Source organism: Schistocerca nitens, chromosome 2 (assembly GCF_023898315.1).
Source record: "Schistocerca nitens isolate TAMUIC-IGC-003100 chromosome 2, iqSchNite1.1, whole genome shotgun sequence".
In the NCBI taxonomy this organism is placed as follows: Eukaryota; Metazoa; Arthropoda; class Insecta; order Orthoptera; family Acrididae; genus Schistocerca; species Schistocerca nitens.
Genome location: NC_064615.1, coordinates 710,244,141 through 710,263,295, shown reverse-complemented (window position 1 = coordinate 710,263,295; position 19,155 = coordinate 710,244,141).

The following is a 19,155-nucleotide window of genomic DNA, read 5'->3' as shown; positions in this document are numbered from 1 at the left end:
TTTGGTGAGTTATTGGAAACAGCAACATTCTTTTAACCTGAAACATTGCGATGCCACTATCCGAATGTACTGTAATATTTTTAGACCATGCGGCATCGGACGTCTGGAAAGCGGCTATCGCGTGTAATAAGCCTGAATAGCTTTGCTACGTAGTTCAGACTACTACACGGAATTACTGAATAAATATTGGCGTTGGCGTACAAGAAATCGAATGTTAAATGAATTCCGATTTTCATTAACAAAAATAACCTCTTTGAAGTGACTGAACAGAATGCACTAACTGGTATACGTTAATCACGCCTAGCAGGCGAACAACATTTACGTAACACAATATACACACACATATGATAAACACTTGAACTTCCTGTAAGTTAGATTGATCTACACCAACTGTCAGTAATGACTTTAATGTTCTGAATTTGCATTGTACTGAAGGTGCAATGAGTACTGAGGTGGCAATAAATTCTTTAATTGAATAATCAATGAACACTGTAGAACTGATGGTAACTAGAGATGTTAAAAACATTACTTTAGAATCATTTTGTTCTAATGAAACTGAATGAGTTTTTACGTTGATAATGTACTAGAAAACCACCACATCGAGTTGAACTGTAATTAATGTGGCACAGTACCTGGCGTCTTCTGTCAGTTGCATAAACCGGCGTTTGTGGAAATTTTCGGCGTTAACTCCGATTATATCCTCTTGTTGCGTTAATACGCCGATACTCACGTAATGTGTAAGTAGGCTGTTTAGGTTTTTATACAGGTAACGCCACGTAGCGCTCTGTATGAAAATCACTGGCTGTGCTGTGTGCAGTCTGTGGCTAGTTTGCATTGTTGTCGGCCATTGTAGTGTTGGGCTGTTGGATATGAACAGCGCGTAGTGTTGCGCAGTTGGAGGTGAGCCGCCAGCAGTGGTGGATGTGAGGAGAGAGATGGCGGAGTTTTGAAATTTGTAAGACTGGATGTCATGAACTGCTATGTATATTATGATTTTTCAACACTATTAAGGTAAATACATTGTTTGTTCTCTATTAAAATCTTTCGTTTGCTAACTATGCCTATCAGTAGTTAGTGCCTTCCGTAGTTTGAATCTTTTATTTAGCTGGCAGTAGTGGCGCTCGCTGAATTGCAGTAGTTTGAGTAACGAAGATTTTTGTGAGGTAAGTGATTTGTGAAAGGTATAGGTTAATGTTAGTCAGGGCCATTCTTTTGTAGGGATTTTTGAAAGTCAGATTCGGTTGCGCTAAAAATTTGTGTGTCAGGATAAGCACAGTCTTGTATAAGTTTTTCAAAAGGGGACGTTTCATATGGCGACCCTGCCAGTATACCCCACTGGAATCTTCTGATTTTTTTCTTGTAGTTTGTGTAATTAGTGTAGCCTTTGTTTATTGCTAGCGCGTAATCATAGAGAGAATTTCCTCTGTAATTGAAGTTTTTCATTGTTGTACAGTAAAACAGTTGTGACTTGCATGTAGATTTGCACCAAGTATTTCGCAGCTGCGCTTGCAATTAACTAGATATTATTTTCAGTGCTATGGTAATGTGTTCTCTTATTTTTGCTCTTCAAATTGTGTTTTTCTGTGTTGTCGTGTGAAACATTGTGACAATAATGGCGTGTGAAAAACGTAATACTAGGCTCCAAAGTAAACTGAGAAATGACAGTGAAGACGACAGCAGTGTGTTAGCGCCACCATGTAATGAATTAACTAATGTTCAAAGTAGTACTTTGGTAATTGTGCATAGGGAAATCGAGCAGGCTGCAAATAATGGTGTAAGCGGTGAAACAATTAGTGAACAGGGAAGCATTATCGATCGATCGGTCGGCAACAGCTCGCCTCAGGACACAATCTAGCAAATACTGTAGATTCAGGTTTTGCGTCCTCGCCGTTTTCTCAAATAAATCAAGACACATTTTCTGCTTTTAAAAATGCGAATATTTCCGGTTCAAATGCACTGCCAAATAGCACTGAGGAACATGTTTCAGACACCAGTGCACTGTTATTACAGGTAATGCAACAAATGGGACAAAGGCTACAAAAGTTAGACACAACGCTTGAACAAAATCAGAAACAAATGGGACAAAATCTTCAAAAGTTAGACACGATGGAACAAAATCAGAGACAAACACAGCAAAAGCTTCAAAAGTTAGACGCAATGGAACAAAATCTTCAAAAGTTAGACACAATGGAACAAAATCTTCGGAAGTTAGACACCACACTTGAACAAACAAGTGAAGATTTTACTACTGAGTTACATAACATTGAATCGAAATGTCAAAAAGTCTGTAATGACGTAAAAACACAAATTTGTGAGCATTTTCAACCTATTTTTTCGCGGCATGAAAATGCATTACAGAATCACGAAGCAGCCATAAAAGAACTGCAAACCATTGTTCATGAAAATCATGAGACCTTGTGGGCTAAAATTGACTCAGTTGCATCTACCGATTAGGTTACGCAACTTGCAAAAACTCAGGAAAACTTAAAGGACACAGTAGATTCGATTTCAGCACAAATGGACACTCTGAAACTTGGTTAAGAAAAACACACTGTGGAAATGTGTTCACTATCGGAGAAAGTAGCCGAACTTTCGGATCAGTTCACTAACTTATCTACAAAGGTAGATGATGATCTGAATGACACAAGACCCGTAGCCTTCACTGACACAGAAGAGTATGAAGAAATTAGAAAATTCAAACAAAATAAAAATCAAATAAATACACAGTACAAAAGAGAAATCCGGGAAGTACAAGATCAGTTGACGCAGGTAATACAAGAATTACATATTTCAGAGGACACTCGCGCTCCAGTACGGGAAGAGGGACATAGATATACGGAACAACCACAAATTAATAACACAGGACACTTCGGAAATTATGAAAGAAATTGGCAAGGCGCATTGGATTTTGAGATGGAACAGCGGAAACGAAGTAACAATGAGCGATGTGCGACTCGCCGACACGATGATTTCGACTATAAGCTGTTCATTACTACACGTAAATTCAAAACATTTAAGAATTCTGACGATATTCATCCACAAGCATGGCTCCATCAATTATCTCATTGTTTTCCTCCCAACTGGTCATTAGAGCACAGATTAGAATTTATGTGTGGTTATTTGGAGAATGAACCAGCTGTAACAATGCGATTGGTCATTCACGATTGTCACAGTGAAGGAGAATTTTACCATGCCTTCCTCTCAGCATATTGGTCTCAAGCTACACAAGATCGAGTAAAACATAGTATCATAATGATGAAACATTTCGAACAATCTGAATTTTCCAGTCTTATGAAATATTTTGAAGACATGTTGCATAAGGATCAGTATCTTCCAAACCCATACAGCCCCTCAGAACTCATCCGCATTTGCTTAATCAAACTGCCTGAACATTTACGACATATTATTTTGGCAGGACGTTGCAAAGACGACATTGAAGCTTGTCAGGGACTGTTACAAGAATTAGAAATTGACACTGACAATCGCGGAACGCGAGAACAGGAACACAACAATTACAGGTCACATCCGTTGCATTCCGCGATGAAAGAAATAATAACTGGACACGACAAGGCTATTCTTACAACGCAAGTCGTGAACAAAACAGACACCACCCATATGGCAACCACTGGCAGAGTAATAGTTACAGAGAAAGATCGCATTTCCGTAGTAATGAATATTACAGAGATAACCACAGAAACAGACAATATGGTAACCAATACAATTATTATCAAGGGCGACACAATAACTTTAGATGCAACGGTCCAGCGCGCAGTTACGATTCAGGGAGAAATTCTCCACCACCTGACCGACAAGAAAGAAACTATGGAATCTACCGACATGACGACAGACGATATGATCGTAACGACAGAGCTGAATTGCATCAGAACTGGCGAGATTCAAACAGAGCAGGGCACTCTTGACAAGGTGAATTTGTAGAAGTTAGGTCTCCTAATACCAATAACGACGCGCGCTAACAAAGGAACAGACAATGACTTGCACCGCAGGCAGCCGCGTACGCCAGCTGGCTCAGAGAAAAATAACATAGACGCTAACCTTCAAAAAAAAAATTTAGCATTCCTTACATACATATGCCGCATGATAATTGCATTCAAGTAGAAACTCTGCGTACTAGGAAGAGTAAAGGTTTACACCACATTTCATATGTAAAACCGTTTATTGAAAGATAATCTGCTTTTTAACTTTGTCTTTGCCATAAAATTTTTCACTTTACATTGCTAGTATGCTTCGTCAGACTTAGAATCTGTTAACATGCAACAATGTTTGAAGTTAAATATCCAGTCAAGAACCAAGAGAACTTATTTAAACAGAAATTACGAATGCATTGATATTGCGAACAGACGACACAGTGTTATTGTGTGTGTACATTCTTGCTTGTTAGTTGCATGAGTACGTAATGACTACAAGGCTCACATACTTAGAACATTTACCAGTACTGCTAACGAGATTTTAATGCAACATTTTGGTTTACTTGAAAATACATTCTGGATTTAAAGTACTTTCTGTGAGTTACCAGATGACACAGTGGTTAGTTTTTGTGACAGCTACACGATTGTATCATGACACTACTAATGAGTGGCAATTTACAATGTTGCTGTTGCGGTGTATCTGTTTTATATCTGCACATTTTTTCTGAATTCTTCTGTAAAGTAAAACATGTTTTAGTAGTAACTTTTGTGGTATAGCTACAAGGAGACAGCCTTTTCCGTAGGACAACAATACGTTACAGCACAGTATTTAATTCATCACGGCAATAAGCGTAATAACTAAGATATCTATACGCAAAAGCATTTCACTTTTATGTATCATGAGGTAAGTACATTGACTTCGGCAGAACTTAGCTTTTGGAGGACGATAACTACGACACTTCCACAGAGATTATCTTACAACAAGACACACAGTTTAGCGCTACAGGACACGCATTTGAGTGATTAATTTTGTACTTAAACCATTTATTTTTCAAGATTTTTGAATTACAAAGAAAGTTTTCCGTGATACATTTCATTCCATTGCTGTAATCTGTAACACCTGAGGGTATAATTACATTTATCCTCAGGGGGGTACATGCCTACTTTGTGTGCCATGTATTTGGCATGCACAAGGAGCCCTAGCTAATATGGTATTTGCTTATACAACTTTACACATCGGTACCATATTTCTCTAACACATAAATTACACAGCTATCTGATTATTTGACAGAGAAACAAACATCTTTTTACTACATCAGTGACAGATGTATACGTAATTACACAGTTGGATAACTTCACATTTATAAAATTGTATTTTGTCTATACTTTGGGAACTGTTCATATTTTTTTGGAACCATTGTGATACTATGAGAGCTTTGAATGATGTATTTGGTAAGGGAGCATGATTTTAAAGTACGTTTGAGGTATATGACACTATTGAAATGAGCAGAGAATTTTTTGTAGGTTTTGAAATTATTGGAGGAAGCTACGACGATTTTGAGAGTTGACTGAGGTGTTATGATGTTATTATTACGATGACTATATGTATTATGCTGTTGCGATATGTTTATGATCAATAAGCTGATGCTATATGAGTTATTTGATTATGCTACGAATCTGTTATGATGAAATATTGAAGAAGTGTCGACGAATAAGGTAATGAATAATGAGTAGTGGTTACGGACTCTGGTTTGTGAAAAAGGTTGTTGAAAACCAAGAATCGTACTTTAAGAGCTATGTATGTAAATGCGTGAATGTATTACAATGCCGATGAAAATTTTTTGGACACTATTATATCAATAGGATTTTGTTTCTACAGATTTGTAACGCAAATTCTTGACCTGTGAAATATTTTTATATGAGACTCTCACTGTATTGCAAACTGGTGTTGTAAATATTTCGGTAAGAAAGCCAAGTGACCTTGACGTAATGCATCTTGAGCGGCCAGCTGTGTCAGATGCCTGGAGAGAAAGCCATTACTGTGTGCCTTTTCAGAGGCACAGGTGGAGAAGAAAAAAAAAGGAGGCCATTATCCTCGCTATTGACATTCCTTTGTAGGAAGCATCGTAAATACGACACCCACAAAATTGAAAACATGTCTATTGTCTTGCTAGTTGAAAGATTGTTTACTGCATTATGAAATGCCATATGGCTAGTGAATGACGTTTCACGCCTTGCTTTGCCTATTTTGTTTAATATCTAGTTTCTAGCTGCACTGCAGCATTGGTTAAAATAAAATTTTATAGATGTACTAATATAGATATTTTCTGTCTACAGATCCAGTAAATAATAATTTTGTGATACTTCCAAAAAAAATGAGGGAGCACAAAAAGACATTTACCTTCACAGGAACTGCATACATAATTTTCTTTTCAAGTATTTGGTAATTTATTTCATAGAATAAGTTTTTGTGGTGCACCACTTTCATTACATAGACATTAAGACGTGAATAGACATTTCCCTTAGCTGCATTGTTGTCTTTAGTGTAATATTTTTTCTGTTTGAGCTTTGCCATGCTTAGGTATTAGTTATAGCATTTGCTACTGCTGTTTGCCAGGCATAGTGCTACTAAATTTCGCTTTGTATTACTCTGTTAAGCTAGTTTTACTACTGATTTATTTTTCTTGTTGCTGCACATTTGCTCATATTAGTTGTAACGCTGCATTGCTTGGTAATTTAGATTTACTGTAGCTTGCTTTGACAATTTCCATTATTTTTTATTGCTGTTTGTATTAATTGTTTTGCGCTGCTGCATTGCCTCGTCCTTTAGTTTAGCATCTGAGCTCAGTAGATTTAAGTTAGATTAAGAGGGGGTAGACTATATAAGAGAATGAGTTGCGATGCATTGGAAGAAATGCATTGAGAAGTTATACGAAAATGTATAGAAAGCAGGTATAGATGGGAGATCTCCGAGAAGTAAAGAAAGTTTTGTTTGCAAAATACTGCAGTAAAACCAACCCTGTCATTTCCTTGTGTTATCCCACTATGTGTTTGTGTACCCATGTGTATTTATGTTCTTCCTGTCTTTATATGTTTATCTGATGAAAGTTCCATTGTAGAATTTTTCTGATAATATGTTATTTTCTTTGTAAAGATGTTTAGACATTATTTATTCTGTTTTGTTTTAATGCTCACATGTGAAGGTGATGTTTCAAAAGTCCTTCTGATCTTTATGTATGTACTTATGTCATAATTCCTGTAACACTCTTGTGTATGTATATTTCTATTCTTTTGTAAAGCCTGTATTACTACAAATGTTATCTGTATTGTTATGTTCTTTAATGATGTATTTTGTACCTTTATTATTGTATTCTCATGTTATAATATTGTAATTGACACATCAAATTAAGTAACTTGTAAGCATTCAATTCACTGCACACATTTCTGTTGGTCATAGTAATGCACAATATGTGAGAAGTTGGGACTGTTAGTGTTTGCACGTGTGTTAATAATTCAGCAAGGGACTGGATAACAGCATTGCTGATTCTAAGGACAATTCCAAAAAGTTCATGTGTGTACAAGTGGAGGTTTATGGACTTGCTATATTGTCTGCAAGATTTCTAAGGACAATTCCAAAAACTTTGTGCGTGCACAAGTGATGGTTTATGGACTTGCTATATTCTCTGCAAGACTCTTCGATGGTGATTGTGCTCATGCACAGTCGCAACAGATGGCTGCTGGCCGTCTCTACAAGGACTACAGTGGGTCTGCATCTTTGATGGCCCACCAATACCATTATTTCTACAAGGACTGCAGTGGGTCTGCACCTCTGGTGGCCCACCAATACCGTAATCTCTACCAGGACTACAGTGGGTCTACTCTGTGATGACCTACCTACCATTATTCTTCAAAACTTCGACTGACTCTGTGGTGGGTTTGCTCTGTTGTGGCCCATTACCTGTCTGCATGTCAAGAGTCAGCACTGTCTTTCCGTTGGAAGGACAACACTACTTCAAGACTGCATGGAAATCCACTACTTCCGTGTGCATTCTCTTTTACTGCTCAGACTTTGAAAAAAAAAAACACTTTAATTTTACTGTGATGAATGATCAGGACTGTCTTTATGGACTGTGAGAAAATTTGAGCTTTTGACCAACATTGTATCAATAAGTGTGTGCATTTGATTTCTTTGTTATTGTAATTATGAAAAATTTTTCAAATCTGTATTGGCCACTGTCCAAAACAATTTGTAAATTTTTTTTGTGGGGAGCATGGGGGCTATATAAGTAGGCTGTTTAGGTTTTTATATTGGTAACGTCACGTGGCGCTCTGTATGAAAATCACTTGCTGTGCTGTTTGCAGTCTGTGGCTAGTTTGCATTGTTGTCGGCCATTGTAGTGTTGGGCTGTTGGATGTGAACAGCGCATAGCGTTGCACAGTTGGAGGTGAGCCGCCAGCAGTGGTAGATGTGGGGAGAGAGATGGCGGAGTTTTGAAATTTGTAAGACTGGATGTCATGAACTGCTATGTATATTATGATTTTTCAACACTATTAAGGTAAATACATTATTTGTTCTCTATTAAAATCTTTCGTTTGCTAACTATGCCTATCAGTAGTTAGTGCCTTCCGTAGTTTGAATCTTTTATTTAGCTGGCAGTAGTGGCACTCGCTGAATTGCAGTAGTTTGAGTAACGAAGATTTTTGTGAGGTAAGTGATTTGTGAAAGGTATAGGTTAATGTTAGTGAGGGCCATTCTTTTGTAGGGATTATTGAAAGTCAGATTCCGTTGCGCTAAAAATATTGTGTGTCAGGATAATCACAGTCTTGTGTAAGTTTTTCAAAAGGGGACGTTTCAAATGTAGCCTTTTTACTGGTATTGCTGCACACACAGTGATGGATTTGGGATAATAATGAACTATTTTCTGTAAATAATTGATGACACTCATGGAATGCACTTTGAATCACAGACTTATTATTTCACTCAGACATTACACTGTAAAGAACTTGACTTGATAAATACATAAATTTGGTTCGATACGGTTAAATGTACTTGTTATGGCGGCGGTATAAAATGCACTGTTCATAAAAACAGTGTCGTACGATAACTACTAGTTCATTTGTTGTGCTGGCGTGAGCTCATCAATGGATCTCATATGGTAGTAAGACCACATTGCAACATCAGCTGCAGACACTGGTCACTTCATACCTTGTACCTGGTCGCTGCAGTCCGTCGTAAATTACGCAGACTTCCACAAGGCGTGCCATGTGCTTTTTGAGTGGGAACAGCAACTATATCGCTCACCAGCCGTCTTCGTCGACATGTTGCATCCTGCAAGCCTTATTGTCCATTTGACTTGCTGACACACCATAAATCCAGTTCGTGTTTGTTGTAAGCTCACTTTTAACTGTCTATAAGCAACATTACCATACTGTACCAAAACCGTCACTTTCGCGCCGCGTAATCTCTGTTCTGCATCTGAACAGTTCCAGAACACATCTCTCTCTACTGCCAAATTCACGCGCCAACCTGCATTGTCCGCGTTCTTGGGGATTTCCCTCACATTTAAACATTAATTTACTCTATGCCAAGTTCTCTATTTACAAATGGACATAACATTACCATATTCAATTACAGTCATTATATATTTGTATACACACACACACAGATATATATATATATATATATATATATATATATATATATATATATATATATATATATAATTAATATTTTTACTATAAGTAATAATATTATCCTAGTTTAACGCTTCTTTATTTCGTCGTCCGAGTGCAGCACTATTCAGATACTGTCTTACTCGTAGCACTATTTCATTTGACTGCCGCCAGGCGGAAGCACCTGTGCTTTTGTTTGCGCAGCTATCCAACAGATGGCATGAGCGTTCACTTATTCAACTACTGCGCCTTGGCTATGCTTTGTTGTGGCATTACAACATCCACAAAATAGTTTTCCTGAAGTCAACCCTGAGGCTGTTTATGGAAATATATATCCCATTACCATAGAGGAATTAGAAACAGCATTAACGGAAATGAGGAATAGGAAGGTTACAATGATGAAAATTTGGAGCCCAATACTTAGAGACTTCTGAATCTAACAATAGTTGTTGGAATGGATATAATATTCCAAGCACCTGGTCGCATGCTCATGTTATACTTATATTTAAGAAATGTGCCAAAAACTTTTGGAAAAATATAGGTAAGTAACTGTTGTGAATACAGGATATACAATGAGGTGACAGTAGCCATGGGAAACCTCCTAATATCGCATTGGACCTCCGCCTGGCGTCATGCAGCAAGTCGACATGGCATGGACTCAACAAGTCGTTAGAAATCCCCTGCAGGAACACTGAGCCGTGCTGCCTCTATAGGCGCCCATAATTTCGAAAGTGTTGCCGGTGCAGGATTTCGTGCACGAACTGACCTCTGACCCCACAAATGTTCGATGGGATTCATGTCAGGCCACCTGGCTGGCCAAATAGTTCGAATTGTCCACAATTTTCTTCAAACCAATCGCGAACAGCTGTGGCCCGGTGACATAGCGCATTGACATCTATAAAATTTTCATCGAAATCCACGGAAGGCTGAAAATGGTCTCCATGTATCCGAACGTAGCCATTTCCAATCAGTGCTCGGTTCAGTTAGAAGAGAGAACCCAGTCCATTCCATTTAAAGACAGCCCACACGATTATGGAGCCACCAGTTGCTTGCACTAAGTTGACATGTTGGGTCCATGGTTAGTTGGGGCAGCGCCATACTGGAACCCTACCATCAGCTCTTACCATATGAAATCGGGGCACATCTTCCCAGGCCACGGTTTTCTAGTCGTCTATGGTCCAATCGATGGGATGATGCCAGGAAAGGCGCTGCAGACGATGTCGTTCTGTTTTCAAAGGCGTATCGGTCGTGTCCTGCCACAGCCCATCAACGCCAGATTACGCCTCACTGCCCTGGCAAGTACGTTTGTCGTACGTCCCACATTGATTTCAGGGGTTATTTCACACAGTGTTGCTTTTTTTTAGCACTGAAAACTTTTAGCAGACTTGCTGCTCTCGATCGTTAAGTGAAGGCCTTCGGTCACTGCGTTATCCATGGTGAGAGTTAATGCCTGAAACGTGTTGTCAGGGCACTGTTGACACCGGATTTCGGAATAGAAAATTCGGTAACGATTTCCGAAATGGAAAACCTGACATGGAGTCGGAGAGTTTGTCTACCGCTCTCCACACACCATGCCATCACTTGTTAACTATAACAAAATCCACTCTGCAGCGTAGTGTGAGCTGATATGAAACTTCCTGGCAGATTAAAACTGTGTGCCGGACCGAGACTCGGAGTGGGGACCCTGCCTTTTGCGGCCAAGTGCTCCACCACCTAAGTTACCCAGGCATGACGCACGACCCGCCCACACAGCTTTTCTTCCGCCAGTGCCTCGTCTCCTACCTTCCAAACTTCACAGAAGCTCTCCGCAGGTAATGGCGTGTGCCCACTGCTCCACAAGGCTGGTGGCTTACATCCGCCCGACCGGCTGCTCGCCCTGCGTGACTCTTCATTCCACTGAACTTGGGACGCCACCACAAGAGCATATGACTGACTTATGACAGCCGTCACACAATCTGTCAATTAGATCACAAGACGACGCAGCAGAGGTCATTTAATCTATGACAACAGTAGTATTAGGCAGGCTGTAAGCGAACCTGAAGCATTAGCGAACCAGTGTCTGAGGTTTGTACAAGGAACTGTCTATGTAGATTGTGTTGCCAACTGAAAATGTTGTACTTCTGCTTTGCCGTGCTAAGCACATACATATTACGTATCTTGTTCACGAACTAATTGAGGACTGATCCGAAATCAGAGCAGGGAACATGTGAACTTTATTATGATGGTCACTGTTTTTAATGTGAAAAGGAATAAATTGTTTTAAGAGCAGGCTACAGACATTAACTTTACGCCAGCTAATTCATTAATTACGGTCAAGATGTACCACCCATACAAGCTGCTAACTTGGACTTATGAGTCATGTTGCACTTCCACAAAAGTAACTGCAAAATTTATAGAGGCCAAAACTTTCATTCCCGTGTTGTGTAGGTATCGAAACTTTCGCAAAAGCAGTCCATGTGATAAGCTTCACAGAAGCTCTCCTGCGAACCTTGCAGAACTAGCACTCCTGGAAGAAAGGATATTGCGGAGACATGGCTTAGCCACAGCCTGGGGGATGTTTCTAGAATGAAATTTTCACTCTACAGCGGAAGTTTGGAAGGTAGGAAATGAGGTACTGGCGGAATTAAAGCTGTGATGACGGAGCGTGAGTCGTGCTTGGGTAGCTCAGTCGGTAGAGCACTTCCCCGCCAAAGGCAAAGGTCCCGAGTTCGAGTCTCGGTCCGGCACACAGTTTTAATCTGCCAGGAAGTTTCATATCAGCGCACACTCCGCTGTAGAGTGAAAATTTCATTCTAGAAACGTCCCCCAGGCTGTGGCTAAGCCATGTCTCCGCAATATCCTTTCTTCCAGGAGTGCTAGTTCTGCAAGGTTCGCAGGAGAGCTTCTGTGAAGTTTGGAAGGTAGGAGATGAGGTACTGGCGGAGTTAAAGATGTGAGGACGGGACGTGAGTCGTGCTTGGGTAGCTCAGTCGGTAGAGCAATTTCCCGCCAAAGGCAAAGGTCCCGAGTTCGAGTCTCGGTCCGGCACACAGTTTTAATCTGCCAGGAAGTTTCATGCATATGTTGTTTTGTGCTCCTGTTATATTTCAGGGACAACTGTAAAAACGTACCTACAGGCCTCCCAAACATTTAATCAATAATTTTTACACTCATCTTCAGCAGTGATAAAAACTGTTTGTATTTGTCACTTAATATCTGGCTGCTTACTTACACAGTAGTTTTGACACGCACCATCAGCGGTTTCTCAATTTATGCGTAATTTTGTATGTATGCTCTTTGTGATGAAGGTGTGCTGTAATTAATTGTTTGAGATAATGCCTGATGTCACAATTACAAAACTTATTTAGTAAGATGTAAGGCACCTGTTTATGTAGTAATATTAGTATTTCCATATGATAATTTTTCTTTTGGTACTTACTTTCACAGCTGTTGTATGTTGTCACAGTTGCATACTTTGAGAACTGTCAATGTTGTATTTCCGCATAATCATCCTGTAACACAAGAGTCTTATGTCTTGTTTGTCATGACAGTGTACTCCTATTTTTTATTGTTCAATGTGATATAAAGACAACGAAAAAAGTTTTGCATCACCACGGTTCACACAACTCCTGAAGATAGACGTCAACTATGGATATTGTACCACAGACACAGTCCCTTTGATTGTTCAGAAATGTCACAAAACACACTCAAAGACGTAAACAACCATGCATGAGCAGCGCATATTAGACGGAGGGTGTCAGACGTCCGATCACTTCCAGTCATTCCACCAGGAAGGAGGTACACCGCTTGTGTGTTCAACCATACCTTGACGGACAATACCGTGGTTCGATCGCGTCCACATTGTTAATTTGTGCCATGAAGGACTCTCAACAAGGGAAGTGTCAATGGCGTCTCGGAGTGAACCAAAGCGATTTTGTTCGGAAATGAAGGAGATACAGAGAGAGAGAAACCGTCGATGGAATGCCTCGCTCAGGGCGCCCAAGGGCTACTACTGCAGTGAATGACCGATACCTACGGATTATGGCTCGGAGGAAACCTGACAGCAACGCCACCATGTTGAATGATGCTCTTCCTGCAGCCACAGGACGTTGTGTTACGACTCAAACTGTGCGCAATAGGCTGCATGATGCGCAACTTCACTCCCGACGTCCATGGCGATGTCCATCTTTGCAACCACGACACAATGCAGCGCGGTACAGCTGCGCCCAACAACATGCCAAATGGACCGCTCAGGACTGAAATCACGTTCTCGTCACCGATGAGTGTCGCATATGCCTTCAACCAGACAATCGTCGGAGACGTGTTTGGAGGCAACCAGGTCAGGCTGAACGCCTTAGACTGTCCAGGGGGTGCAGCAAGGTGGAGGTTCCCTGATGTGGCATTATGTGGGGCCGACGTACGCCGCTGGTGGTCATGGAAGGCGCCGTAACGGCTGTACGATACGTGAATGCCATCCTCCGACCGATAGTGCAACCATATCGGCAACATATTGGCGAGGCTTTCGTCATGGACGAAAATTCGCGCCCCCATCGTGCACATGTTGTGAATGACTTCCTTCAGCAAAACGACATCGTTCAACTAGAGTGGCAAGCGTGTTCTCCAGATATGAGCCATATCGAACATGCCTGGGATTGATTGAAAAGGGCTGTTTATGCACGACGTGACGCACCAATCACTCTGAGGAATCGCTGCGGAATCGCCGTTGAGGAGTGGGACAATCTGAATCAACTGTGCCTTAATGAATTTGTGGGTAGTATGCCACGACGAATACAGGAGTACATCAATGCGAGAGAACGTGCTACTGGGCGTTAGAGGTACCAGGATGTACAGCAATCGGGACCACCACCTCTGAAGGTGTCGCTGTATGGTAGTACAACATGCTGTGTGTGGCTTTCGTGAGCAATAAAAAAGGCGGAAATGATGTTTATGTTGATCTCCATTCCAATTTTCTGTACAGGTTACGGAACTCTCGGAACCGAGGTGATGCAAACTTTTTTTGATGTGTGTACTATGGAGTCGAATATGTCTACAAAAGAGTGAATGATTTGATGTTATAATATGAGAAGTGTGGATGTAGTAGTTAGGTATAAATTTATTATGTGTGTATCTTGACAACAAGAGCTTTATAAGAATAATTAATATGTATATGTTATATTCTGTATACATAATATTCTACTAGCTGGCGTCTTTACTTTTTATTATATCTTTCCCATATAAAAACACCATTGCATCAGAGTACATGAGCAAATGTAAGGAGGCTTGTGCATAAATCTGCGTCTGTATTTTCATGTTGCTACCTTGGCATGAGATTAACCTTGTTCACCCATGGCAAGATAATCAGAAGATGATTAGCCAAAACAAAACGAAAACAGACGTAGTATGTACCTATACCTCAGGTAAAACGTCCTTGATGAACTCGTGCCACAGATAAATCTCAGCATAATTTAATCTGACTCCAATTTAAAGGCACATAGGAGATGATATTATATGGCAGCTTGTCCTCTAACTGTCATGCAACGTATTTAGCAATGTTATTTTCACGCGCTCCTCATGACTATAGTCCTTTAACTCTGCATCAATACTGCCGACAGTAATCAATACTACCAGTAACAGCTCAGATAATTACTTGTTCTCTTCCTTTCCTTTTCTTATGGTGAAAGGCCTGCAGCTATTCCTAGCTGGCTCAGGCAACATAGTTTACTTAAATGGACCAGGAGTGGTAATAAACGAGTTCAGAGCTGAAAGCTGTTTCAGAGCTGAAAGCTGTCCTTAAGAGCATGTGTGAGAACAATCCACAATTTCTCTGTGGTCTGAAATAACGCTAGTTTATAGTCCTCGCAACAGGTGCTATGATTGCCTTACAATGATTATTTCTGTAGAATGCTTAGTTCCCGGCATGTGCCTACACATACACTCGACAGGCCAAGGTTAGAAACCTGTCATGAAGTGGGAGAGATTGTCTGCTCTCCTCCCTGTCCTAGGCTCTTATTGGTTAATCACGACAAAATACGCTAGATTAGGAGTTTTGTTTGACTTGTAAATAACTTGTAAATAAGTCAAAACTCGCAAGGTCTGCTGCAGTTGGTCAGCAAGATTCGTACTGTAGCAGAAACAGCCATGTATCAGAGAGTTAAGTCAGATGTGACTGGCTACTGAGAGCTCGAGGAGTAAATACTTGTTGCCAAGGCACTGTATTGAAGGATGTCTCCATATTAGATCTTAGTACTGAGGGTGAACTGGGACCAGAAATTCCAACAGTAACTGCTGCTTTCTTCCATCATCATTCATGCCATATGGACTGGTAAGAATGAGCCATGATACAGACATCCGATCGAGGGGGACGTGAAGCTAGTTAACTCCACCAGGAGGCAGCTGCACACTTCTAACGTTCGCAGCGAGGTAATTGCTTCCATCGTGCACTTTGAGTAATGTACTGGTGTCCATACTTATTTCTGTGGATTCTTTCTTTAAACCATTAAAAATCTTTGCCCACTTGCCAGCATCTACGATTTACTTTCCTGATTATGTTTTTATTGTGTCCAACCACCTGCACTATGGTTAGTTTTCGTAACTACAATCCCATGTTCATTTATTAAACGTCCGCATACTCATCTCTGTGGATAATTAATTAGTTTGATGCATACAGCTAGAAACCAAATATTGTTACAGTGACCGATTGTTTCTTTTTGAGATAAATGAGGCCCCTGCATTGATATGCACATGTGTGGTGTCCATATTTTCATGATTGGTTGGGTCACCCCTAATAGTTATCTTTCAGTACGACGTTTACATTGCACTAAATTGTTTTTTCTTCACTCTACATGACCTTATGTGGCGCTTCCCTTCTCTGTAGGTCACCAGGTATCGAACTTACAGCATCTTGTGCGTACGCTAAACACCTCAATGGGCACCACACAACGGTAAGTGGCTGATGGGGAAGTGTGGAGTGCAGCTGCTGCATCTGGTTGCGTGTAGCTTCAGCGATGGTAGATAAGGCCTCCACCATCAGCAGAGATGGCGACAAGTAGCATAAGACAACAGAACGTAGTTGACCGCTCAGCACCCGTCTTGTGGCTGTGCAGCACGCTCCTACCTTTGTGAATTGCAGCTACGTATTTTGAAGTGTGCCAACACTCGCTTAATGTTTTAAATCGTTAAACAAAGCAACCATACTATTGAAATGTTACCCACCGAATTCCGTCTGGTGCAAGACCATGCGGTTGGTGAAGTCCTTACAGTGGTTATGTTTTGATGAAAATAAAAAGTATCTAGTTCTTGTTTATCAGTATTCAAAACCATAATGTTTAAATATTGCACTGAAATACATAGTAATTGTTTTAACAAACAGTCTATCTTGTATTTTTAGTATTTTATGGCATTTTATACTTACCACAGTTTCTACGATGCCTTGTGTAATCTGCAGTATCATTTTTAACGCAGTGCTGCTTAATAAACGACTGGAGAGACAAAGGAACAATACTAAGCGTTTCAAATAAATATACCACGCAATATGAAACTATCAAACGATCTATATTACTTGAATTTTTATTATTTTATCTGCCTATGTCCACTGTTAAGTCTTTGCGGACGACTTTTGGTAGATGCCTGCAACGCTTGATGTATCCGATATCCTTGTGACCTTTGACTTTCTGCATCTTGGGCTGCCAAATTTGGTTGTGAAACTGAAGTGTCGGATATACTGTATTCACTATATTGGATCAGAAATCATCTTCAGCGGATAATAAATACCAGCGTTTAGCGTCATAAATACTCACGGCCACCTTAATAGGGTAAGAATAAGAAATTGGGTAATAATTGGAAATACTCACCTCAACGAATAGGATAACTGTCTTAAGTGGGTCATAATTTATAGCCTAAAGGATGATAAATTTGACCATGAGTAAACATTGGACCACAACCCGAGTGACCAAGGCGGGAAAGGTTGGGAGTGCGGAGGGGGACGACAGTTCACGAGATGGGGATGGGGAGGGAATGTTTGGTCATAAATTGCACTCTGACAGGTACAGTTCCTATATTTATACATATTTTTTAAGTTTATATATCTTCAAAATGCTTTAATATTTCTTCACCTGTTACTATCTTACGCTAAAATTTTATTACCTCCACAATTACTGCATTTAATATTCTTGATAATTTGTTTTGCCAGTTACAGTTTTTTTACTCCATGATAAACATCCATCGCTTAATGAGTCGTTCTTCAATATCTTAGCATATGCCCGACGAAGACTTTAATATTCACTTCCTTCCTCGTGTACTCTTTCTATAAACTTTTACTTTCGTGCTTCATTTGTCGATCTAATCTTTTACTTCATTCTCTAGCACCAAAGCTGTAGCTTAAGGATTTTACTTTCAGCGTCTTCGGGTTTTTCGTGACGCACGTTTCAGAACCACGCAATACTGTTTTACATACTTTTATTGAACTCGTTTCTTCGATGTAATATACTAAATTACGTAAATCACATAAATCTATATCGAGACATGATACAAAGAGATGAGTGAACTGATGATACGTTGTCATCGCTACGAGGCCTCGATAAGTATTTTACGTCGATACAGTTCAATACGAGCCCGAGGGGAATTTCTTGGAAATGATAATCGCGCACTTCAGTGATTTTCCCTGGAGAGAGAGACAAGAGACAGCCCGAAACGCTTCACAATGTCCAGTAAACATGGTTTTGAAGCTGTGTGACAGGACATTGTCATTCGGTTTATATGTAGTATAAAGCGTTTATCCTCGCATATGTCGGAATGAGGTTGACACATTTGAAGGAAGCTTGTAATTTCCTTAATGGACATATGCATACTTCAGTTCCTAGCAGGCACTTTACGGCGTATACATCTATTTGGTTAGCGTATTCGATTGCTGAAGGTCTTTGTTTCTCTCCTGATTTAGTCTCCAAAAAATTCATTTCAAAATTGATATGAAACGATAATTTATGGTGGTTAATGGTTTCCAGTTATTTATACCTCAGCTTTAAACATACAGAAAAATGGCAACAACTGCGTCAATCGTACTTGCTGCTACCATTTGTCTCGCCAGGCTTTTATAGATGCGTGTGGAAGTTCATTACAATTTACCTTCTTTGTAATCATTCATGTCGTGTTGATCTTGAGCTTTTGCGGGACGCTTTCTTTAGCTGTTACACAGTTGCGTTTGTAATGTCAACGCCAATATTTTGTCACCAGTGCATGCGACTGTGCTCGAAATTTATGAAGCGATGAATATTTTTCTGGAAATGACTTTTAAGACTATATGTGAAAACTGAGGAAAGATTTATTATTAAATTGTGACTTATTATTATATTGTGAAATGTAAATAATTTCCAACAACAATATGTTTTATTATTTTTATAATCAGTTTTCTACAAATAATAATCATACAACGAAAACAATACCAGTAAAAGAATGCACTGGAATTGTATTGTCTGTGAAATTTTCTTTATTCTATTGTTCTCTGTGATGTACGAAGCAGGCGAGGTCGAAAATAAGCTAAGATCTGTTCTTTTAAATGTTGTAAAAATTAGTCGTAAATGAT